This window comes from Protopterus annectens, chromosome 13.part0, assembly GCF_019279795.1.
Source record: "Protopterus annectens isolate FY-2018-M chromosome 13.part0, PAN1.0, whole genome shotgun sequence".
NCBI lineage: Eukaryota > Metazoa > Chordata > Ceratodontiformes > Protopteridae > Protopterus > Protopterus annectens.
Window position 1 is genome coordinate 235,390,776 of NC_056747.1, and position 26,570 is coordinate 235,417,345.

The 26,570-nt window shown below is 45.0% G+C and overlaps 1 protein-coding gene across 4 annotated transcripts in view; it reads left to right on the top strand.

The window, feature by feature from the left end:
• TICAM1 (toll like receptor adaptor molecule 1) overlaps positions 1–26,570 on the top strand; it is an 843,759-nt gene that overhangs the window by 198,340 nt on the left and 618,849 nt on the right. For all 4 annotated transcript variants that reach the window (XM_044053784.1, XM_044053785.1, XM_044053783.1 and 1 more), the window contains exon 3: positions 3,360–3,451. The gene's annotated coding sequence lies outside the window, so the exon portion shown is untranslated. The remainder of the gene's footprint in view (positions 1–3,359; positions 3,452–26,570) is intronic.

A 26,570-nucleotide genomic window follows, 5' to 3' on the forward strand; every position in this document is an offset into this window, starting at 1 on the left:
TGCTTGCTGACTGTTGGAAAGGTAACTGAAACCAGGTTAGGGATGCAGCATTGAGGCCATAAGATGAGAGTTTGACTAGAAGTAGTTGGTGAGAAACAATGTCAAAGGTTTTAGACATATTGATAAAGATAAAAGGGACGGAGTGAACTTCATTTAGGATATTATGAATGGTATTTGGTGAAAGATATTAAGAGATGCTAGCACTATGTTTAGGTCAAAAGCTGTGCTGGGAGCTAGATAGCAGGATGAGATTACGGTGGTGTAGGAGTTGTTTGTGGATGCATTTTTCTAATATTTTTGCGAGGGGGAGAGGATGGCTATGGGATGGTAGTTGATTTGCTCCCTGGAGGGTCTGCCTTTGTGTAGGGAAGTGATGCGAGAGAGTTTCCTGAGAGTAGGTATATACTGTTCTGTAATGGAACAATTAATCAAGATAGAAATGGTGTAGGCGATAGAAGTTGGTTAGCTGCAAGACAACGGGGTTTTAGCTTGGTGTGTTTTGTTATAAAGGTGGTTTGAATGGTAATAAAATTGATAAGGTTGGGGTAGTCTGTTGGGTTAGGAGTGGGAATGGTAAGTGAGCGGGTGCTCTGGGTACCTAGTAGGGTGGTTATGGATTTAATGAAGTCTGAGTTGAACTGGGTAGCTATAGGATCAGTGTTGAGAGACAGGCAGGGGTAGGGGTATTGCCGGGGTTAAGGAGGTAGTTAATGCTCTTCCAAAATTGAGGGTTGTTTGGTATTTCTGTTGACTGGCTAGAAAGGTTTTATTTGTCCTTTTTGATTTGATTCTTAGCTAAGTTATGAAGCTGTTTATATGCTAAGAGGTTGGCTTAATCTTTGGTAGTCAAGTATGCTGTCCTTTCCCTATCTCTGTTTAAGTATTAGTTTGGTGTCATTTGATAACCAAGGTTGTTACTTGGCTTTTAAGCGAACCTTTCTAGTGGGAGCAAGACTATTGAGTATGTTAAGAAAGGTGTTGTTGAAATATTGGACAGCCTGGTCTAGATGGAGGCATTTATGTGGTGACCAGTCACACTGTTTGAAGTAGTAAGTTAAAGGTAGAGGGGGGAGATGTTTTGTGCTACATATGTATTTGTAGGAAATGTTTTATGTGTGTGTTCATTTTCTGTAAATAAATATTTTATTTATATAAACGGGGAGATGCAAACGTATATAGAAATGCATACATACAGATATAGCAGATTTGTGGTGGAGTTTGTGGTGGTACAGATGTATGCATACATACAGTTATACCATATTGGGGGGGGCTGGTGGTGGTACAGAACTGTTCATTTAATTTAACATGACAGTTGCTTTCAGTATGTTAAACTGTCCATATGTGCAGTGATTGGTGACTTGATCAGTTTCAATTCTTCACACCTCAACCTGTTCTGGACAGTCTTGCGTGGTTTATTTTACTGTAGAGTAAGATTGGTAACCCTTTTTTCATAGGAGACTGCAGTCCTTGTTGGTAAATTAGTTGTGGGAATTTTTTTTTCAGATGTCGTAATTCTGTCAGTATCGCTGTGTTTTTGTCTTCAGGTGCTTGTCATTGACATTTGTCATACACATTTAAAAATGTTTAGGAAAATTTAATTTACACCACTGACAAACGTGACAAGTCTACATGTCAGATCTTGGAAATCCTATAATTGCTTTAATTACAAAGAAAAATTACACCAAATAAAGGCATGCATATTGTTTTAAGGGTACACAGTCGTCCTCCTTATTTTGTTTCATGTAATTTGCAGAGGAAAATTTTAGAAATCAAGGTCTGTAAAAGTTTTGTTTACAGCTCACTACATTTAACCTATTATGCTGACTCACCACTATGTTATGGTAGCTATTTATGTAAAACTGGCGACTAATGGAAATTTTGTGCATAATACAGAGATTAACATTCTATGTCCTTGAGTGAGCTCTTGTGAAATAAGAGTTTGCAGTCTTTCATTTTAGGATGTGAAACTCATTTCAGGAAGTTCTGTGACATGACAGATTTAAACTTGGACTTGCGCTTTTGCATGGGATAATTTTGATAAGAATTTTATGATTGACAGAGTCAAAAATGTGCACGCCAATTGGATACACTTGTAAGCATGTTCATTGCAAATTGAGCATTACAAACCGTATACAATTCTGTTAAAATACAAAAAAAACAAACTCCTTGTGCTGTAGCTGATGAAATGCTACAGCTGCCATATTTTCCACATTGCTGAGAGGAATAACAAAAGTAGTCTTGGTAAATAAGAACATTGTTTTATTTCCATTGTCTACAAAAATTACCCCTCCAGAAGAAAGTTATTAATATTTACTCTTGGTATGCCAGGAATCTGTAGGCATCCTAATGTAAACATCAAGAAGCATGCGTGCTCCTGACTTCCTAAGAAGGTGTAGTAATTGCACTTAATATACTATGCAAGTGACAGTCACATAATTGAGTCATGCATGCACATTGTTAGAAAACCACCCCAGCCATTCAAAATGGTAAAAGAAAAATGTGAAAAAATGTTTATAATGTCCTTATTTTAAAAAAAGATTTATCTTTTAATAATGCCATTGTATAGTAGTAATATCTTGTGTCTGGTTATGATACTGCAGGATTTGTTCACATCTGACTGTTTTATTATTGGGCTTCAATCATTTAATCCAGCCACACTCGCCGTGGGTAAATCATACACTACTACAGTCTTTTGGCTTTTCCTGGTTAGGGGTCACCACAGTGGAACTCCGATCCTCTAATTGGCAGTGGATTTTTACGGTGCCAAGTTGCCAGCCCGACGCCCAACCTCCAAAGAAGTCGCACCCATTCACTCACCTACCAACCTGCATGTCTTTAAACGTCCGACTGTGGGGAGGACATGCAGACTCCACACAGAAGGCGCTCCAGCACAGAATTGACCGGGAGAACCTCTTGCTGTGAGGCGACGCTAACCATTGCACCACCAAATCGTACACTACTGAATACTTGAATGTAAGTTGTTTCTACAGTAATGGGACATTGTCAGGATTTGATACGAATGAGTTTGTCAGCAGAATGAAGTAGAATTCACTTAAGTTTTTGCGAGTCATTAGGAGATGTTTGTGCATCTTGCATGTGATGTAAAAGGGTAAGGTAAACAAGAAGGTTTTATATCTGAACCAGAAAATTTTCATAGGAAAGATTTAGAAAAAAATAATTCAATAGTGTTCACTGTGCAGAACTACAGCATGTGCAAAAAGATGCTTATATATATATATATATATATATATATATATATATATATATATATATATATATATATATATATAATATGTCATGCATTTTGAGGTTTTAAATTGCTGCTTTAATGTTATAACACTTTTATCATTTTCTTGCAGATATTTTTTTTACTGTGATTTTTATAGTACAGTACCACAGACCCAGAGTGTGACCAAATTTCTGCAGTTTTAATAAGGACTGAAGTTCTGAGGTAAGGTTCTTTCCATCTTCATTTGCGTACTGTTTTACTGTGAACAAATTGTTTAACCTGACAGTTCCCTGAAACGGAACAATTTTTGCAGTGTTGTGAATTGCCATTTAAGCTGGCATACACTGCACATGCATTTTTCGAAGAAATGTGACTGTTGCAGAATGAGCGACATGTTAAAAATGTGTGCAAGACTGGCTCAAGACTCAAAAGAAATGGATTCAAATGTGGATTAGATCCAAAGCTGGTTTATGCTTCCTGTGATCTGAACAGTCTTACTGCATGCAAAGGCTGGCATTGCAGGAATAGAGTTCTGGTCGCTTTGGGTGGTCTTGTAACACACTTCTTGCTGAAGAACTGGCAGACGTAGTAGCATATCTGACCTGTATGCATAGAAAAAGGATCCATCACTTAGTGCAGGTGTTAAGGACAAAAATACTGAGATGGTACAAGACCCTCTTCAAATGGTCACACAGTTCCAGCATTCCTGCCCTCTGATTTCTCACCTCATCAGAAAAGCTCCATGCGAGTAGAGGTATCTAGTTTTGTCTGACAAACATCCAAGAGGTCCCAGCAGATGAGAGAGGGTTAAGATATTACTCAAGGTTCTTCTTGTTGCCAAAAAAACACTGACTTGGAGTTGGTGTGATTTGTAGGATGTTACAGGGAGGTCATCTTCCATTTCCTGCGGTGAGGTTCATCATCCAGGCAGCCCGACTCAGTAAGTCAAAAGTCCTACTTGATAGTCCCTTACTGGCTTCAACAAATGTTTTCCCCTGCTTCTCCCACATCATCTGGAGACGTCTGTGTAGTTAAGTTGAAACAAAACACTGTTAACTCACCCAGATGTTTAACCTCTTACTCTTTATATTCTCCAGTTCAGTAGTCACCAGTAACCAGTACTTGTCTGGGTAAGTAGTACAGATCATTTCCATTTCATAAAGGGTAAGTAGTCAAAAGGTCTATAAAAATTTATGTTCCACCCTGCTGACGTGTGTAGGGAGATCCATTTTCTGCTTTTCCTGAAATGTGCGATTCAGGGCTGATCAACTCTTCTGTCAAAATCAGTCTTGCCATTTTGAATTTCCATTTGTGGTTAGACACGTTCTTCATATTTCATTGTTGCAGTCTTCACCTGTGGGTTATCCTTGCTGTGGTAGCCCTCGGCTGGCCCGAATACCAGTATGAGTCCATGTTTTTCTGCGTCTGCTGCTGACACTTGCAGATTGACGTTAGGATGTCAGTGCTATAAAGCAAGGCAGTCGATGCCATTACATCAGTCTTTCTTGCTGTGGAGCCTGTAGCAGAAGCAGTTTGCAAGTGTGCCGGTCGGTCACTACCAGAGTTTCGAATTACAGCTGAAAACATCTAAAGCTAAGTACCCCATTGGGGATCCTTTTTTCTTGCACTAACTGATGTCCGAAAAAGTTAATTGTCACGCCTGTGGAAAGCAAATCCCACACGGAGATTTCCATTCTTACTGTGTCACTTGTTTAGGCCCAGACCACGATGTCCCCCGCTGCCGGTTCTGTATCCTATTCGTTGTATGGCTTCTGTCTGTGCATTCTGAAATGGCATCCATCAGCTAACAATCCATAGACATTCCGAAAAAACGTGAAGATAGAGACAGACCACACAAGGCTAAGCCTTCCGACGAGACTACTGCTGAGCAAGTCACCAGTTCTCCGGAATTCAGTGAGGTGCTTTTGCAGCCCCTGATGCCCGATCCAATACTTTCGCAGGCCTCTACCGAGACCCTTTCGGAGTCTGGTATGCCGTAGGAATCTTCTTCGTCTTCCGAGCCTTTGGTTGTCTCTGCCTCGGTTGGGTCCGGAGCCACGACGCAGACACCGGCTTCCGAGGAGGCTTCTTGCACTACCGAATCTAGGCAGAAACCAACATCTTCTCACCCAACTACACTTATCTCAGACAGATGGATACTCTTAGACCTAGAAGCAAGGCTACTCCTAGGAAATTTACCTTTGGCCACCATCTTTCTTCTGCTCCACCACCCTAAGCTCAAATGCTTAAAATGGCGGAGGATCATATCTCCCTTATCAAGGGTAGTCAGTCCACAACTTCTAAAAGGAAAAGAGACCTTTCTCCTGAAATATTGACCTGAAGAGGATTCTGAGGAGTCTGATTATTCGGAATTTGAAGAGGAGCAACGACCTCTGACTGCTTATGAGGATTCAGATGCAGAGGAATCCATTCCTTCTGTCTCCTCACCAGAAGATCTTTCCTTTGGGGAAACCCTTCACACCCTCGGGTAACATTTCCACTGGGAATCCCAGGACTTCTCTAAGAAAAGACTATGAGAGTTTCTAGACCTCCCCCAGCACAGACCCTTGGCCATCCCCTCTATCTTAGAGGTGGTGGATGATGTCTTCCATGAGTCCAGCTTGGCTCCTCACGTCCTCCCACCTGCTCCAGTAAACCTAACTGGTATTACAGAGTACCCGATTCTTACAAACACCTGTACAGAAATCCTGCTGCAGACCCAGAGGTCATTACACAGGGAACAAAAGGAGCTAAGGCTAGTCATGCAAAGAATCCTATTCCTTCTGACAAAGATTCCAGAGCTCTGGACAGATGGGGTAAAAAAAAAGTATACATCTCTGCAACCTTAGCTGTCAGAGCATTCAACTGTCTGTTCCACATGTTAAAATATCAACACACTTTGGAACTATTAAAGCAAAAATTTCAACCTTTTCTGACTGCCAATTCGAAAGTGTTAGCAGATTTATTGCACTCTACTTGTCAAGTGGCCAATCACTTATTACACTGTGGGTACAATGCCCTAGAAGCCTTAAGCAGGGCAGTACTGTCAGGATCTGTCATTAAGAGACATGCATGGTTGAAGGAACAACCTCTCCCTGATCGTCTAATCTAAATTAATTGATACACCCTTGGATAAGGACCGCTTGTTTGGAGTAAAAGAAGAAGAGGTGCTTAAAAAGATGGTAGACAAAGCAAAAATCTATGCAAACAGTAAAAGATTTCTTTCAGGTACAACCTCCTAGCTTCTGCAGGAGTTTTCCTTCAAAACACTGGTCCTTTCCTGCACCTAGCAGACAGGAGCAAGGTAAGCCCCACAGGGACAGACCCCCCCCCCCCCCAGTCTCCTATCCCAGGGACAGCATAGAACCAAGCAGTGGACCACTTCCACTCCAAAGACTGGGAGTTCTAAGCCATCCCTCTATGGCAAAAACTCTCAATCACTCCCTCTCCCCCTATGCCCTCTTTTCTGTAACGAAACATTAGGAGGAAGGCTCTCCCTCTGCAAAGAAAATGTGTTTTCTGTAACAAAGGACCAATGGGTCTTAAAGATCATTTGTCAGGGATACAAATTCTCCTTCAGTGAACCCCCAATTCCAAGAGGGTACCCAGAGTTACTTCAAAATCAGTGGGCAGAGGCATTGAAACAAGTCTAAACTCTCATATCCCAAGGGGCAGTAGAACCTGTCTCCTCAGATCAAAAAAGCAAAGGCTTTTAACCCAGACTATTCCTTGTTCCCAGAAAAGCATGCACCTGGTGCCCCATCCTGGATCTGTCCATTCTGAACACCACCTTGCTGGACCCCAAATTCAAAATGCAAACTTTGCAGCAGCTGCTGCCTATGCTGGCAAAAAATGCCTGGTTAGTTACCCTAGATCTAAAAGATGCCTACCTCCATATCCTCATAAGGGAATCCTGCAGGAAATTGCTTTGCTTCAGAGCAGGCTCACAACACTTAAGGTTCTCTGCGCTACCCTTTGACTTATTTACTGTTCCCATATTCACCAAATGTTTAACCCGGACCATAGCCTTTTGTATGCAGAAAAATATACAGATTTACCCTTATCTGGACAACTGCCTCTTTCAGGAAGAGTGCAAAGAAAAGCTACTCAAAGACCTCCTCTTTGTCAAAACCCTCCTAACCTCCTTAGGGTACAGCATCAATGAGGAAAAATCAAAGCAAACCGCCACCAGGAAAATCTTTTTTTTTTTTGGGAGCACAGCTGGACACAGCATTCCAAATGGCCTTCCTATTCCCAGAAAAGCAGAGCTTCCGGCCTCTACTTTACCCAGCTGGCTTCCAGAAGTCACCCCACTGCGAGGAAGTTCCTGCAAGCCTTTGGGTACATGGCATCTTGCATCCTTGTAATTCCTCTTGCCAGGCTTCACATGAGAACTTCAGTGGTATCTGAAGAACCTTTGGTGTCTGCACTCTCAACCTCTAGAGATTTCTCTCTCTGATCCCCTGTATAAGGGCTGAGTTTCTCGGGTGGGCAGGCGCCTGTGCCAAGAACAAGGGTCTTCCCTTCGCCCAACCGGGCAGACCATTACCACTGATGCCTCAAACATTGCTTGGGGCACTTGCCTAGAAGGCAAGTCCACCCAAGGTTATTGGGATGCCCAGCACCTTCCCTTACACATCAGCCAGAAGGAAATTATGGTAGTACAAAATGCTCTGAAATCTTTCAAGCCTCATCTCAAGCCAGAGGTTCTCCTTATCAAAACAGACAACACCAAAGTATTGTGGTACATCAACAAACAGGGAGGGACCCAATCTTGCCCTCTGTGCAGGCTAGCCATTAACCTTTGGCTGACTACCTCACCTAATAGCCCAATACCTACCAGGGATCAACAACACCCTGGCAGACCACTTAAGCAAAAACTTACTGGACCCCCATGAATGGCAGCTCCACAGAGAAATCTTTTTATAAATCACTCAAGAGTGGGGTACTCCGGAGGTAGATCTCTCTGCGTCGCATCTCAACCATCAGATGAAAAAATTCTGCACCAGAGAGCATCACCACCTAGCGTGGAAGGTGGATGCCTTGACCTTCCCCTGGAACACCCTCTTTGTGTACACATTCCCTCCTCTGGCTCTTATTCCCAAGGTACTGATCAAAATAAGGGAGGAGAGACCAAAGTCTATCCTCACTGCTCCAGATTGGCCCAGGCAACATTGGTACCCCTTACTGCGCAGCCTGACATTACAGTCTCCCAGGCAACTCCTCCTGGTCTCAGACCTCTTGACTCCGGTGTGTGTGTGTGTGTGTGTGTGTGTGTGTGTGTGTGTGTGTGTGTGTGTGTGTGTGTGTGTGTGTGGGAGCTGCACCCAGACTTGCAGACTCTCAAAACATTCAGCATGGCTAATTCTGTAAAGGCAAACAAGGGGCCCCAGTTAAGCAAACCAGTCCTAGATGTTGTTTCAGAGGCCAGAAGGCCCAGCACCAGAAAATCTTGCGCAGGAAAATGGAAAAGATTCTGCTCCTAGTGCCAGTCCAGAGGGGGCAATACCTCACAGCCTTTCATCCCTGTTAACCTGGGCTACCTAGCGGAGATACTTAATAGTGGCCTGACCTTCTCTTCTATCAAAATCCACGCCTCAGACATTTCAGCTCATTTTGATACATATCAGCCCCTGTTTTCCCATCCCTTGATTAAACAATTCCTCAGAGGGGTTTTTAATGTCATACTTCCCAGAAAGCCACCCAAGCCAGCCTGGGACCTGAATTAGGTTTTGGAAAAACTAACCATCTGATATTGTTAATCCTCGTTCATTCCTTACGCCTGGGTTATCTGTTCCGACCTCAAGAACCAAGACAGCCATCTTCCAAGCTCGTGACTGCCACAAACTCTCGAGCTGAAGTCTTACCCACAATTCCCCTCTCCCTATTTCCTCCAGATTTCATTTGCTGCATCGCCATTCAGTCATGTCAAGCCACTTCTCTTGAGCCAAGTAAACTTCTTTGATAATACATTATCATATTGCAGTTATTCTTTGTTCTAATTTTGTTAAACAGTTATCTCTTACCCTATCGCATCTAGCAACTCTTTTTTTTTTTTTTTTTCTAGACCTTGTTTCTTTTTACCATGAGGTAACTCCTTTACCATCATTGGTAAAGTCTTTCCTGCTTTACCTTCGGGTATTTCTCGTACCACTGTTGGTACCTTCTTTATTCCTTCCTCCTATTATGGCAGAGAAAAAGGTGGTCCAGGATTTAAAAGATGTGTGGATTGTGGGCATAAATTGCCTACTTCGGATGCACATGTGTTGTGTTTACTGTTTGGGTGTGCCACACTTGACTGTTGACCCACCTTGCAGGATTTGTGCTAATTTTTCTAACAGGACTTTAGTGGAAAGGAAAACTAAACTGATTTTAAAGGGACTACTTAAATCTTCCTTTTCAGAGGCCATTTCTGGGTCGGAGTCTTCAACCCCACCTAGTTCCCATAAGAAGAGAGATGAGCACAAGAAGGCCAAGTCTCTCCTGTCATCTCCTGCTGGGGACAACCAGGAACCAAGACATAATAAGGCCAAACTTTCTAGTTCAGATTTGACTTCCTCGGCCCCGAGGCTTTCGGTGCCTAGATCTTCGGCATCAAAGCCTTTGGCACCATCTGTTACTTCGACACTGAGTTTTGTGCCCTGTACCTCATCGGAACTGAGGGGCCCCTCGGTTCAGACTGCCTTACTGGCACCAAAGTTTTTCTCGATGCAGACCTTTCCGCCGTCGACTGTTCCGACGCCTGCTCCTGCTCTGACTCCCAACTATTTTCACGGCACCGACTATTCTCCTCTGTACCAACCACCTCGTTTTCCACACACTCTTTTGGCACCTACCATAGTGCCAACTACCACTTCGGCACCAACCTCGTCGGTGCAGACCTTACCTTCGGCACTGAGGATCTCCTTGGTGCAGACACCAGTAGTACAAGCCTTAACGGCTCCGTTGTTTTTGGTGCAGACGCCTATTTTAGCACCGTCCGAAGACCCCTTTGTGGGCACAGAGTTTCCTGCAACCTTGGATAGACCTGACTACCCTTCAGCTATGTCTGAGATCCACTAGTAGCCTCTCGGAACATGATGTGGTGCACCTTGTGGATCAATAGTTTTTGGCCAGAGGTATCCAACCCTCCAGGAACTACTCTTTCTTTGGAGGTGAGCACCCTTCTCCAAGGACTCCTACTTATTCTCCTCCTTCATTGCCTTTGAAGCCCCCTGCTGTGGCAGAGACTTCCCTCACTTCGGCTCCTTTCATGGACATCACTAAGAAGACGCAGTTGCCTTTGTGGCAGGAGAGACTTGTCATTCCAGTCACTGCTTTGGATGCTAGTTGTGATGTAAGTACCCCTGTTTTTCACAGCCATCAAGTGACTCTGAGTCTGCAGGCTGATTTGCTTGTGCGGGGTGTGACCTCCTCAGGTGGACCAGCCTTCCCAACTCATGGAGAAGGCTCTTGCTTATGTTGGCGATCCTGTTCTATCAGTGCCCCCATCCTCCTGTGGAGCACAATTTACACAAGACATCTCTGGCGGACACTGGGTACAAGGGCCTCAGGACACACTCCCACTGGGGGCCCCTTTTGCGCTGTCTTCTCCAGATTCTCCCCCTGAGGAAGTTCATCACAAGAGTTTGTGTAAGAGGAAGCACGTGGACTCCCAGAAGAGTCCCTCACAGAAGACACAGACTTTGATGGGGAAGGGTCCCCTCTGTCACCCCCCGAGGTATCCTTTGGAGATATCCTCGAAATACTTAAGCAGAGAGGTGATTGGTGGCCCTCTAACCCGACCTCTGAAGTGTGTGTTCCTGCAGGCCTTTCACTCTCAGCCCCCTACCTCTTGGGTTACTCCGCCTGCCGATGACCTTGTCAGGCTTGTCGTACAGCGTGCATGGAAGGCTCCTGACGCAGTAATCCTGTCCCCTAAAGGTCTTCCTATAGATGCCTTGGTGGGGGACGCAACAAAGAAGGATCTGGCGGAAGAAAGACAGACTGTCCACCCGCCCAACAGAGTCCTGGGCACTGGACAGATTAGGGAAGTGTACCTTTACATCAGCGACCTTTGCAGTCAGGTCCCTGAATTATATGGCACAGTTTACCAGGCTTCAAAGAGACTTAATTTCTGAGCTGTCTGAAACCTTGGCCAGAGCTGTGTCTGAGGTCTGGGACAAAGTGGCCTCACACTTGGCCACTCTTGAATCATTTTCTAACTCCTCCATGCGTCTGATTTCTCATGCATCAGAAGGAGCAGCTAGAGCAGCGGGTGCAGGCATAGTCATGAGACTGCATGCCTGGATGTGCTTGTGTGATTTCGCGGAACCTTTCAAGGCTTCCTTTCGGAACGCTCCCATTGAAGCCTCTTCATTGTTTGGACCCAAGGTTAGAGACACACTGGCTAGGTGTGAACAGGAGGGTAAGAATTGTTCTTCTCTTCAACGGGCTTTCTCCAGAAACCAGAAGAGTGGGAAGATGTGGCCCAAAAAGTCTCTGGGTTCTTTCCCTGATACACAAGCCGAGTTTTCCCCTAGATGCAGAGGGGGAAACTCGTATGGAAGACTCCCTTTTCGGGGCAGAGGAGGTCTGCATAACCAGGGTTCCAAAGATTTTCTCTGGCCTGTCCTACCAGCACTCCTGAAGAGTGGCCCAACTGCTTTCTTCTGGAAGCGGTTGGGGGTCATTTCTTTTTGTACCCTTCTGCCTGGCTAACCACTACCACCGTTTCTTGGGTACGAGAGAAAATAACCAGAGGCTATCGTATTCCCTTCGATCTTTGTCCCGCCCCACTAAGGAGTTTACTCTACATTCCACCCAGTTAAAGGGTAGAAGCAGCATTAAAGATTTCAAAGCTGCTAAGAAAGAGTCATCCAAATAGTTCCACCAGACCAGATAGGATCCGGCTTCTACTCCAGATTATTTTTAGTGCCAAAAAAGATCGGGAACTGGAGAACTATTTCGGATCTCAGTGTGCTAAACAAATTCGTAGAAGTACAGAAATTCCGGATGGTCACAATACAGTGTATCCTCCCACTCGTGGAGGCAGGCGATTTAGATCTTCAAGATATGTACTACCACATAAAGGTGGACAGACCATTTATTTGATTATTTATTTGATTATTTGATTATTTATTTGATTATTTAATTATTTATTTTACATTTGTTGACCGGGATAGTATAACTGGATTTTTATGTCCATTTTCAGTAAAGTCACGGGGAGATGAACTCCAGGAGTTTACTAGACTACTAACATAACAGGTACTAGTTTTTATACAGTTAAATACTATAAATTTTAAACCATTCAGGAATCTTCAGTTTATACAACAAACATGTTACAAGCATTGGATAAGATATTTTAGACTTTATGTACAAGACTTCATTAGTAACTAGAAAGTAATTGTTATACAAATACATACTTCAAATTTCAAAAGTTCAGTGCTCGCAATTTAAACAATACTTGTTGCCTGCCTTTGGTAGGATGCTTTAGAATTATATGCAGAAGAATTTAACTAGGTATTTTAAATTTTCTCTATTAGGAAAAGATATGTTTTTGCGAAGGATAGGCCTTGATCTAAAAAGACACAGAGCAGGAATTAGGTCTTAAGAAGAGGGTATTTGGGATATAGTATGAGATTGGTCTGGATTTGTACAGGGGACATAACCAATGGGTTTTAAGATAGTTTCAGATTGTGTTTAAAAAGTGTAAATGAAGACAGTGATGTAAGTTCATGGGGGAGTTGGTTCCAATACTTTCCAACTGCATTTGAGAACAGAGCATCTCCTGACATGTTGTTAGATTTACATGTAGATACTAGTAGTTTGTTAGATGAGCATAAAGTTATAAGGTTCTCATATTGGGTAATGAGACTAGCAAGTATTGGGGTATTGGTAGGGTGGAAAAGGGTTTTGTGCGCAATGGTGAGTTGTTTAAAGTGAATCTGATTCAGAAGCTCTAACCAGCCTAATTGTTACAGGTTATGGCAGTGATGGGTCCTAAAGGAGGAAGCAGTAGCAAATCTGGCAATGCTATTGTAAGTGTTGGCTAGCTTGTTAAGGTTATTTTTTGACAAGTTAGTATATATGGAAGAAGCAAAGAGAAGTGTGGAGATGAGGTGGAAGTAGGCAATATTGGTTCTGGCTAGTGGGGAGAGAAAGGGTTTTATCCTATAGAGGGAGCCTAGTTTCCTGTTGACAGTTTTTATGGTATTATGGGTTTCAAAGTTTAGGTTGTTATCAGTGGTTACTCCTAGAAGTTGTTGGATCGGAAGATATGAGTGTACCATTACTGGATAAGACTGAAAAGTTCATTGGGAGTGATTTACAGGTAGGAGTGAAGAGGAGTTTGGATTTTTTGGGGGTTCAAGGGGAGGCAGCGTTGTAGAAACCAATTTTCTGTTTTATTGAACATTGTCCGAGTTGGTCTTTAGTTGGGATTGAGATTTAGCTGAGCAGATTGTCGAATCATCTGCGTATTGTACACAGTTAAAGGAATAGCTAGGTTGAGGTCAATGATGAATATTGAGAAAAGGAGGGGGCCCAATATAGAGCCCTGAGGATCACCTAGTAACTGGGAGATGGGATGAGAGGTTGTTGTCCCATAGCACTGCCTGCTGTCTATTGTCAAGGTAGGACTGGAACCATTTTATAGTCTGTGTCCAGAGAGAAGGATTTTAGCATATTGAGAAGTAAGTGGTGGTTGACCATGTCGAATGCTTTTGAAAGGTCGATGAAAAGTGCTGAAGAGAGAAGATTGTTATTACGGTTTTTATTGATGCTGTCATTGAAGGATAGGAGTGCAGTTGTTGTACTGTGGAAAGGCTTGAAGCCATGTTGAGATTTGGCCAGTAAATTTTGTTCTGGAGTAGGTGGTGTAGTAACTGTCTGTGGATGCACTTTTCCATTATTTTTAGCTAATGGGGAAAGTAGTGCTATGGGAAGATAGTTAGAATATTCTCTAGAGTTTCCACCCTTCCACCATCAAATATTCTTTTGCTTCCATGCAGGAGCCAGTCATTACCAGTTCCTAGTACTGCCCTTCGGACTCTCTACAGCCCGCTGAGTGTTCACCAAGTGCATGGCAGTTGTTACAGCTCACCTGTGACTGCAAAGATTCCGGGTATTTCCATACCTAGACGACTGGCTCATCACCGTCCCCACCAGACATCTATTGGCAAAAGCCTTGGCATACTCTTCACACCGCAAAGAAGGTTAGGTATAACTATAAACTGGCAAAAATTCAACCTATCCCCATCCCAATCCATAGAATTCATTGGGGTCCTGTTGGATACAAAGAACTGCACGGCATAGATTCCAGAGCACAGAATATTAAGGATAAAACAACTCATACCCATCCTCTCAAGAGAAAGATCGACAGCACATTCTGTTCTCCACCTGTTTGGGTTCCATGGCAGCTTCCATCACCACTGTCCCCCTCGCGAGGTTTCATGATGAGGCTTTTACAATGGTTACTACTCACCCAGTGGTACCCTTTTCAGTTTCCTCTCTCATCCCAGATTTGGGTGACTCAGAGATGCAAACAAGACTGGATTTAGTGGATGTCGCAGAACCTGTCACAGTGGTTTTGCCCCTTCACACCCCAACAACCCAAAGTCACAGTGACCATGGACACCTCCCTGATGCGATGGGGGGGCTTTTTCAGGGGAAGACCGTCCAAGGCCTGTGGTCGGACCTAGAGGCTCATCTGCATATAAATGTCCTAGAACTGAGGGTGGTGCTTCTAGCGTTGCAAGCATTTCATCCCTTCCTTCCGTCGGGGACTATTACAATACAATCGGACAACATGGCTGTAGTCTGGTACATCAACAAACAAGGTGGAACCAAATTCTAGCCACTTTGTCCGGAGGCCATGAGGATATGGCAATGGAAGATGGCTACCAACCACTTTCTTTTAGCAACGCACATTCCCAGGAGTTCCAACATGATAGGAGACAGATTAAGCAGGTGCATTCTGCAACCACACGAGTGGTCTCTGAATCATCTTATAGTGGCGGAGTTTTTCAACCGCTGGGGTTTCCCTTGCTGCAACCTTTTTGCATCCCCAACCAACTACAAGTGCAGCAATTACTTCACCCTGATTCCCCCCTCGGGGACAGTCACCCAGGGTCACTCTAGTCCATGATTGGCCCTTGGGTCTGCTTTATGCCTTTCCCCCTCTCCCTCTCATTCTCTAGTTCCTGAAGAAAGCCCGCCGGTTGAAGAGCAAGATAATCCTCATTGTGCCATATTGGACTCAGAAAATTTGGTTCCCCTTCTTATGGCCTCACCTGCTAGATCAACCATGGATTCTCGATCCAACTCAGGATTTGATCTCCCATCCGCAGACCCCGATTCACCCCAACCTGAACAGCCTGATGCTTACAGCTTGGCTCTTCCACTTCAGTGATTGCCAGGCAGACTGATCTTTCTTCCCCAGTACGTGACATTCCTATTGTGTCTCATAAGTCTTCCACTAGAACTACTTATCTCAGCAAATGGAAAAGGTTTACCATTTGGCTGAAGGAGAGAGACCCTTTTTCAGTGCCAGTAGTACTGGAGTACCTGTCCAGTTTATTCCAATCTGGCCTATCTGCTTCTACCATTCAAGTTCATTTGGCCGCGATGTCTAATTTTCACAATGGTGTCCATGACTCTGCTCTTATGTCACACAAATTATACAAGACCTTTCTAAAAGGTGTAAATCATTTGAAACCCCCTTTTGGAGAACCTAGCCAGCCATGGGATCTGTCTTTAGTCTTGCAACCATTGACTACGGCTTCTTTTGAACCAGCTTTTTCATGCGACCAAGTTTCTTTCTTGGAAAACTTTGTTCTTGGTCGCTATTACTTCTGCCAGACGTATCTCTAAACTGCAAGCTCTATGCATCAAACAGCCTTACTTAATCTTTCATAAAGATAGTGTTATTGAGAACTAATCCTTCTTTCCTGCCAAAAGTGATCTCTGAAATGTCCATTAACCAATCCATTGAATTGCCAGATGTTCTTCGTGTTTCACTGTTGCAGTCATTACATTTGGGTTATCCTGCTGGCGGGTTGCCCTCAGTCTGCCTGAATTCCAAAGTCTTGGGTCCTGTGTCGGTTGCTGTCGCCTCTTCCCTGACGTCAGGTCGTCAGGGGTATAAAAGATGCAGCCGACGCCATTTTTTTCAGTCAGTCTTGCTGTGTGGTTCCCGAAGCAGTTTGCAAGTGCCGGTCAGCAGAATCCTGAGATTTTCGTGTTAGAGTTTCATATCCAAAGTCTTCATTAAACACTTAGTATCCCGTTGGGGAAACTTTTTCCTTGCTCCAGACCGATGTCAGGAAAAAGTTAATTGTATTTCTTGTGGGAAGCAAATACCTCATAAGGACTTTCTTTCTTACTGTATTCCTTGCCTTGGTCCTGACCACGACATTGCTAGTTGTCGGTTTTGTGCTAGATTTAATCAACGCACTATTAAGCGTTGGTACGATTTTGCATTAAGCTATTTTGGGTGAAGATTTAATTATACAGTGTTGTCGGTTAGCCATCCGACTACCGGAGTTCACAAAAAATGTAAAGACAGACAACAGAGGTCCAAAACTGACTAAGCTTCTAAGCAAGTCGCCGGTTCTCAGTGAGGTGCTGTCGCAGCCCCTGATGCCTGCTACTTTAGAGTCGCTAGCTGCTATTGACTCCCACGTGGAGTCGGCCAGGCTGCTGGAAACTCGAGGTATTGGAGCCTCTGAGGTTTTTCCCTCAGGTGGGACTGGAGCTGCTGAGCAGGCATCGGCTTCTGAGGGTGTATTCAGACCTAAACAATTATATGTAAAACCGACTACAAAGACTAAAACACCTTTAAAGGCAAAGAAAGAAGTTCACCAGCCACAAGGACAGGCCTCCATGCCCAAAAAACAGATGCTCAAAATGGCCGAAGACTTAATTACCTTGATCAGGGGTTCCCATCCCCCTTCTGATAAGAGGCCTAGGCAAGAGACGGACTATGAATCTTCAGATCAGGTTTCCATTTCTTCTGATTCCTCTTCTGATCAGGAATATTCTCTTCCCCCCTATGAGGATTCTGATGCTGAAGAATCAGTTCCTTCAGCTTCTCCTCCTGAGGACTACTCTTTTGGGGAAGCCTTGCATACTATGCGGGAGCACTTCCACTGGGAGAGAACGATTTTTCAGAATCTAAGAAAAGGCTCCAAGAATTCCTTTTACTACCTCAACACAGGCCTCTAGCTATCCCACCTGTGTTGGACATTGTAGATGTGTTCTCTGAGTCTAGTCTGACCCCTGACTCTTTACCTCCAGCTCCTGTTAAGCCGGACAGATACTACAGGCTACCTGACTCTCATAAATTCCTTTTCAAAAACCCTGCTGCAGACCCAGAAACTATTTCTCAGGGTCCAAAAGGGGTCAAGGCTTGTACTGCAAAAAACTCTACCCCCTCTGACAGGGATTCTAGGGCACTGGATAGATGGGGAAAAATATTTACACATCTGCTACTTTGGCTATAAGGGCCTTAAATTGCCAGTTTCATATGCTCAAATATCAGCAATATATCATGACACTGCTTAAACAGAAAATGATGGCAAATTCTGATTGTGCAGAAAACAAAGAAATGCAGGATATATTGCATGCAGCTGAACAAGTTGGAAAGCATACTTTGCAATGTGGGTTTGATTCTCTGGAGGCCTCCTGCAGGGCCGCTGTTACGGGTTCTGTCATTAGGAGGCATGCTTGGTTAAACTAACAAACTCTGCTTGACCATGTTAAAGCAAAATTGTTAGATGCTCCTTTACAACATGATACCTTGTTTGATGTTGAGGCAGAAGAGGTGTTAAAGAAAATTGAGGACCAAGCTAAATCTATGCAAACGGTCAAGGATTATTTACAGGTACAGCCACCTAGATATAGCAGACACTGGCCTACAAAGAATTGGTCCTTTCCAGTCTCAGACCTCAAAGGGGCAGATCCAGACGTCCTAGAGGCAGATCACAGCCGCAAGGATCCTACAGGCCTAAGCAGTGGAGTGCTTCTACCTCCAAAGGTGGAGAAGGCAAAGCACAATCATATAGGAAACGGTCCCAATGACTTCCCCCTGCCTGCACCAGTCACTTATCTTCTGACAGCACCCTTAGGGGGAAAAATAGCACTTTTTTCTCAAAATTGGCACATTATAACCCAGGACAAATGGGTTCTAGACAGTGTCACAAGGCTACAAGTTTCATTTACATACCCTGCCAAGGGCAAACGGTTGGCCAGACCTGCCAAAAAATCAATGGGCAGAGGCTCAAAAACGTTGTAGCTCTCATGGACATGAGGGCTATTCAACAAGTGCCACAGCAAGAGCAGGGACAAGGATTTTACTCAAGACTGTCCTTGGTACCCAGAAAGGACAAAGCATGGAGACCAATATTGGACCCATCTATTCTAAACACTTTCCTGGATATACCAAAATTCAAGATGTTGACCTTACAACAACTTCTGCCCATGCTGGGCAGCAAGGTTTGGCTCGTGACTTTAGACCTAAAAGAGGCATACCTGCATGTCCCAATCAGACAATCATGCAGAAGATACCTCAGATTCAAGGCTGGCTCAAAGCATTACCAATTCTCTGCACTGCCCTTTGGCTTATCTACTGCGCCCAAGGTCTTAGTGCCTGGCACCAGTAATTGCTTACTGCAGACAGAGGAATACAAATATATCCTTACTTGGATGACTGCCTCATACAAGCAGAGAACAAGGACATTCTACTACAGCATCTGACGTTTCTGATAAGACTTTTAACATGCCTAGGGTACACAGTCAACAAAAAGAAATCAAAACTAGTACCCTCTCAAGAGATATTACTGGGTGCAAGCTTAAGTACAACTGCCCAGATGGCTTATCTCACTCCAGACAAACAGACAACTGACTACCTATTACAAGGAAATGACAACAAAGGCCCAGTTATCTGCAAGAAAAATTATGCAGGCTTTGGGCTTCATGGCATCTTGCATCTTACTAATTCCATATGCAAGACTGCATATGAGGAAAATTCAATGCTACCTAAAAAGTGTCTGGACACATTACCACAGTCTGGAAACCATGATTACTCTAATTCCCTGCCTGCAACAGGAATTTCGATGGACAAAGGCTTGTCACCAAAGCAAGGGACAGCCATTCTCACTTCCACCCAGCCAGGCAGAGCCTAACGACGGATGCTTCAGATTATGCCTGGGAGGCTCACATGGCAGGAAGAGGCATGCAGGGCACCTGGTCCTCAAACCAAAAGCATCTACATATCAATCAAAAAGAGATGCTAACTGTTCAAAATTCCCTGTCAGCCTTCAAGGACCTACTTCATCCGGGACAACTACTGATAGACAGACAACACCATGGTCATGTGGTACATAAACAAGCAGGGGGGCACTCATTCTTATCCCTTGTGCAGACAAGCCATGGCTTTATGGGACATAGCATTGACTTACCAAGTTCATATGCAGGCACAATTCCTGCCAGGAAAGGACAATACTGTGGCAGACGAACTAAGCAGAAACCTCATGAATCCCCACGAGTGGCACCTGGATCCGCAAGTCTTCAGCATGATGATAAAGAAATGGGGACGCACGGACAAAGATCTGTTTGCCTCCCCTCAAAACCATCGACTAAAAAGAATTTGCACCGGACAAAGATCTGTTTGCCTCCCCTCAAAACCATCGACTAAAAAGAATTTGCACGACGACTTATCACAGACAAGCTTGGAAAGTTTTTGCCTTATCTTTTAACTGGACAACCCTATCAGTATATGCCTTTCCTCCACTGCCTCTCCCCCCCAAGGTACTCCTAAAGGTCAGGCAGGAGAAACCAAAAATGATTCTGATTGCCCCAGACCGGCCACGCCAGTACTGGTATCTGATCTTAAGGAACTTGTCCCAATCCCCAGCCTGGACCTTATCTCAAATACCTCATCTACTGTCCCAGCAAAACAATCATTCTGCTCAGCCAACTCAGGACCCTAAACCTGGCAGCATGACGGATAATGTAGCCATACAAACCACACCTCTCAGTAAAGCTGTGATGGATGTCATTTTAGAAGCCAGAAGGCCTAGTGCTAGAAAATCCTATGCTAGGAAATGGAAAAGATTTTGCACTTGGAACCAAGCTCAAGGAACAGATACAGCTGTTTCAAATATTCCTCAGATTTTACAATACTTAAGTGAGATGCTGGACAAAGGCCTGTCTTTTTCATCAATTAAAATCCATGCCTCTGCCATTTCGGCTCATTACAATACAGAGCCACCACTCTTTTCTCATCCTTTTATTAAGGCAGTACCTCAGAGGAGCCAAAAACTTAAGGCCTCCAAGAAGAACGCCTATACCTGCATGGGACCCCAATTATGTTTTGGAAAAACTCACCTTATCTCCTTTTGAGCCATCTGCTACTGCGGATATAAAGTTCTTATTTTTGAAAACAGCTCTGCTCCTAGCAATAACTTCTGCAAGACTAGTTTCAGAGCTACAGGTGCTCATGGCTGTGGAACCCTTTATCATTTTTTATCCAGACAGAGTCTCTCTGAGAACAAACCCCACATTTATGCCTAAGGTGGTATCCAGTGTAGCCCTTAACCAAACAAATCATTTGCCAACTTTTTATCCAAATCCACAGAACAAGGGGGAGAAAATTCTGCATTCTTTGGACATGCATAGACAGCTTAGATTCTACTTGGACAAAACTAAAGTTTTCAGAAAGAACAATTACTAGTGGCATATGCCACAGCATCATAAGGAAAGGCCATCTCCAAGCAGACTTTCAAAATGGATAGGTCACTGTATTCGATTCTGCTACTCACTGCATGGCAAACCAGTGCCTAAGGGCATTAGGCCACATTCAACCAGAGCTTCAGCCACTTCTGCAGCCTTTCTCAGGGGAATACCAACCAAAGATATTTTAGAGGCTGCTACTTGGAGTTCAGTGCATACCTTTACAAGACATTACAGTCTTCCTCTTTACTCTAAATTTAGGGCAGGCTTTGCCACTGCAGTTCTGCAGGGCCTCATAGCCGCTCCTAATGCTGTTTAGCTCCAGCCCCCCCAACCATAGCTTTGGGACTCAACCCAAATATAATGACTGCAGCAGTGAAACAGTAACATAGTAGAGTTGTGTACACTTACATAAATGTAGATGTTAGAGTGTATTCACTGTTGCAGTCCAGGTTACCCTCCCGCCATCCCCCTTATTTTTGCTGGAACTTATCTTTACCCTGGGTGGTGTATTTGCTTATAGATGAAGGCAAAGCTTATTTTGGTGCATGTATGCTTTATTTGCATAATTTTAGCCTACCCTTATGGGGGCACCTGACATCTGGGGCAAGAAAAACTGAATAAAATGGCATCGGCTGCATCTTTTTTATACCCCTGACTACCTGACGTCAGCGAAGAGGCGACAGCAACCAATGCAGGACCCAAGACTTTGGAATTCAGGCCGACTGAGGGCAACATGCCAGCAGGATAACTCAAATGTAATGACTGCAACAGAGAATACACTCTAACATCTACTTTTATGGTAAGTGTACACAACTGTACTTTTTCTCTCCCAATCATTCTAACAGAGGGTAGTATTGTCTACATAACCTTGACATTCACAGGCAAATTTGTTTCTGTCTGGACAGAACTAAGGCTTCTCGCAAATCAGATCAGCTATTCCTGGCCTATTCTGGTCCTAGGCTTGGATGTGCCTTTTCTAAGGTCACATTGGCTAAATGGTTAAAAGACTGTTTGACATTTATTTACGAAACTCACGATATCCCTCTCTACAGCTGTTGGGGCTCATTCCACTAGCTTGGTCGCAACTTCTGCTGCCTTTAATGCTAGAGCTTCTTTACCTGACATTTGTGCTCTTTGAGCATGTAGCCCAGGCCGGTATGACCCTGACCTTGAGTAGCATCTTACCCTCACCAAGAATGATGCCACAATATGAAGACAAGATGATCAATTTCAACAAGTGGCTTAAGTATTGGTGTCATTCAAAGGGGATCCAATGCCTGTCAGCCTGGGATGACATTCTCGACGAGCCACGATGCTTCGCTAGGGACGGCTTGCACCTGTCACCCCTGGGCTTTCGGATATTGGCAAAGGCTTTTGCTACCCCCATAGTGCCTTTTTTAGGCAAGGCTCAAAAGACAAACCCACCTCCATAGGTTTCACAAGGGATAAGAAACTAAGAGTAATGCTACTCCACGCCAGAAGTCTAAACCTCAAGATGCACGCACTCGAAACTCTCCTTAGCATGGAGAACATAGATATCTGTGCAGTAACAGAAACCTGGTTCAAGGCTCCCGAGAGCACCCCAGCACTACCAGGCTATACTTCTTACCATGCTTTTTGGCCCCCAAAACTTGGACCGAACCACAAAAGGAGGGGGGAGTATCAATATTCGTCAAAGATACTCACACCTCCAGGTTGGTGGCACAGCACGAAGCATCAGAGACTATCCATGTGCAACTAACAGTGGGTAAAACTGCCTACCAGTTTATAGCCTGCCACAGACCACCCTCCCAAACCCAGGAACCCCACTTGGCCTTCCTGAGAACACTGGAAAATATGAAGGTCTCTCAAAACACCATTATATTGGGCGACTTCAACTACCCAAACATAGACTGGGAGCATTACTCTAGCTCCAACACCCTAGCCCAAAGATTCCTAGAATTTATAAACTCAAATGCTATGGAACAACTTGTTACCACTCCCACAAGAGGGGAAAGCATACTGGACCTGATCACCAACATGGGGACTGTGTGCTCCAGACCAGAAGTGTATCCCTCACAGGTAAGATCAGACCATAAACTAATCTCACTGGATATTCACATCCCGACCCCACCCCCTTCCCAGAAAACCACAGTGAAAAACTTCTCTAAAGCAAATTTCACACTCCTCAAAACTGAGGTGGAATCCTTCAAAGCCCACGGGTCTGTGGAAAATACGGCCCAGACCGCAGAATCCTTTATAAACGCATTCTATGAACACCTTTAGGAATGAATGGATCATGCAATCCCAAATAAAACCAAGACCCAGTCCTCCAAAGGCAGACGTCCTGTCTGTTGGACCTCAGCCATAAACAAACTATACAATAGAAGGAGGAAGCTACTACATGATGGAGCAAAATCCCAAAAAGGGAAGGCATCTCTGATCAGTATTGGCAAAAAACTACGGGCACTCATAAAATCGTCTAAGAACAGCTTGGAGAGAAAAATTGCACAGGACACTAAGGATAATCACAATCTCGAAGGTACAGGCCAACACGGAAGGACTGTGGCTGACCAAGTTCGCAGATGACTGCAAATTGGGTGCCATAATCAACTCTCCAGCCGACACAAGCATCCTCCAAAAGGGCTTCATAGAAACAGACAACAGGTGCCAGAGCCATGGCCTCAAGCTAAACGCCAAAAAGTGTATAGTCATCCCCTTTGGCAAAAACAAAGTGCCCACAAATTACCACATAGGTGGTAATCCATTAAGTACAGAAGAAGTAATTAGGGACCTGGGGACCCAAGTTGATAGCAATCTCTCATTTGACAACCATGTGGCCAAAGTGGTTAGAAAAACATTTTATATAGCTCACCTAATCATGAAGGGATTCGCATATAGATCAGGGGAGGTCATCATGCCTCTTTACTCATCCCTCATCAGGCCCATAATTGAGTACAATGCCCGTGTTGGGATGTACCTTACCAGACACCTGCAGCAACTGGAAAGACCCCAAAAGTACCTCACCAAGAGGATCAAAGGGCTCAAACAGATGCCATATGCTGCCCGCTTAAAGAAACTCCAGCTCTACTCAGTGGCATACCGCCTGCTCAGAGGCGATCTGTGCCTGACGTATAAAGCAGTGTCCAACCCGGAATTAATGGACATGCTGCACCTCAGAAAATCCAAATCCCATCGAGCTACGCGCTCAAGAGACTTGAACCACAGCACTGAAATAAATAGGACATGCTGGAGGGACAGATTCATAACCCAGAGGCTCCCTTCACTCTGGAATAAAATCCCAGTCCAGGTTAGGCAGAGTCCCTCATTGACTCTCTTCAAGAGGAATCTTGAGGAATGGATGGGAGATCATAGGTTTACCTCGGGTATCACTTCTGTGTCACTGTTAGAGGCACAGTATACTAACCTCGAAAAAGGGCATAGCAAAATTAATTTAAAATGGGTGGCGAAAGCCAAACACACTCTGGCTAGGCTTATAAATACCCTAGGGCAGATAACCTAGTATGAACCTATGCAGCTGCAACTTGGGCTTGACCAAATACCTTCATCAGCCATTCCAAATTGGATTTGGCCTCCAGAGGAAGAGCGTCCTTTGCTTCAAAGGTGCTCAGGAATGTCCTTCCATGAGAGCCTCCCAGGAATAAAGGTAGCTGGGGACTCTGTCTCAGGCGTAAGAAATGAACGAGGATCAACAATATCTGATAAAGAAGTTGTCTTACCATAAAGTTCCATCTGTATTGTTCCTCGTTCAGTCATTACGACCCTCCCTCCTTCCCCCTCCTGAGGCTTATAGTGGATCTCATTATCTGGTTCCATTAGGTTCTTTGACCAGAGGTAGCCTCTACTTCCTTTGACTTGCAGAGGTAACAGGGAGAAGGGAGTTGTGGGTAAGAGCTTGGCTCGAGAGTTTGTGGCTGTCACGAGCTTGGAAGATGGCCGGCTCAGTTCCGAGGTCTGAACCGATAACTCGGGCCTAATGACTGAACGAGGATCAACAATACAGATGGAACTGTATGGTAAGACATAACTTCTTTTTACCACCCTTCGAACTTGCTGCTTCATCAGAACTAAGAATCTGAAGTAGGAAGACTTCATTTGTCTGCAACCTGTGGGATTCGGATCCGACATAGGATCCGAGCCGGCAATTCATAAGCTTTAGGATCCGAGCTCTTAGCTCCTCCCTTTACCCATAATCCCCTGCTAAGCCCTGACTGACCCCAGATTTCGTTTGCCGCGTTCAGTAGCTGACAGGAATTTCGAGCTCCATAGCGCAAAGAAATTGGTGACATATTTTTTGTCTATATTTTTGTCTTGTAACTTAGCAAAAGTTAAAGTGTGTTTGTTTACCGTTTAGTGTGCGTTTGTTGTGTGCGTGTGTTTTTTGTTAAGGCCTGTTAGGGCGTAGCTATGTCTGAAGCCCCCAAGGCTATATTTTCTAAATGTACCGAGTGTGGCCATAAGCTCTCCCCGGCTGATGGCCACATTCGGTGCGTTAAATGCCTGGGGGTTGAACACCTTTCATCTGGTTGTACCATTTGTGCAGGGTTCAACCCCCGGGCTTTAAGGGAGCGGAGGTCGAAGTTGGTTCTGGCGGGACTTCTCCCCCCTGAATCGGCTTTGGCCTCTGCCACTGCTATCCTCCCTACTCAGAAATCGCCAGTGACTACTTCGGTCTCCCTTCCTCTGGCAGGGACTCAATCTCCCGCTAAGAAACCGGAGGATAGGGAGACCAGGAGGGAAAAGGAGAAACACAGGGAAGGGCACCATAAGCGGCGGGTCTAGGCCTCTGTCTCGGCCCCGCCGCCTAAGCGTGCTTCCCCTCTGGCTTCTAAGTCTCCTCCTCCTCGGCTCCGATCCCCTCGGTTCTCTCCCGGACCCGAGGAGGTGGAGACTAGGCCTTCGTCGAGGTCATCGAGGCGGCACTCTAGATCCGCCTCGGTGGCATCGTCGAGGTCAACTTTTTCTATGTTGGATGCTGATATGGACCGGATGATGAGGCGATTCATCCAGGCCCAGATGCTGATGGGAGTGCTCCTGGCCCCCCCCCCCATCCGGGAGGGGCCTCGACCCCTTTTTTTGCCCCCATAGCTCCTTCTCCGACCAGACTCCCGGGTTCGGAGCTTTCGGAGCCGGGCAGCGTTGGACCTGGGGGTGGGTCGGATCCGACTGGTCTGCGCACCTTGGATCCGATCCCTCCCTTGAGTGCTTCGGGTACTTCGGACCCAACCTCTCTGAGCCGTGGGCCTAGCCTCGGATCTGAGGGAGCCGGTGTCTCTTCGACTCCATCTAGGTCGGAGCACACTGGTCTCTCGGATCAGACTGTCTCTGCTCCGGTTCTGATCCATTTGTCGGATCCGAGTGGGGGTCGGCTCTCGGGTCTTAGAGAAGTCGGCTCCCCCTCGGCCTTCGACGTTGTGGAGAGGGTTCTGTCGAGGACATCCGGACCCCTGGTCCCTGTCTTGGCTCCATCCCGCACTCCCTCGCAGCTGGGCCAGGCACCCATCAGCCGTTCTCAGGGACAGCCCGCCTCAATGTCCCAAGTGGTTCCTTTGGAACAACTGGTTGCTGGCGAGGACTCCTCGGACAGTCCCCCCGAGGAAGTGCCTCGTAAGCATAAGTGTAAGAG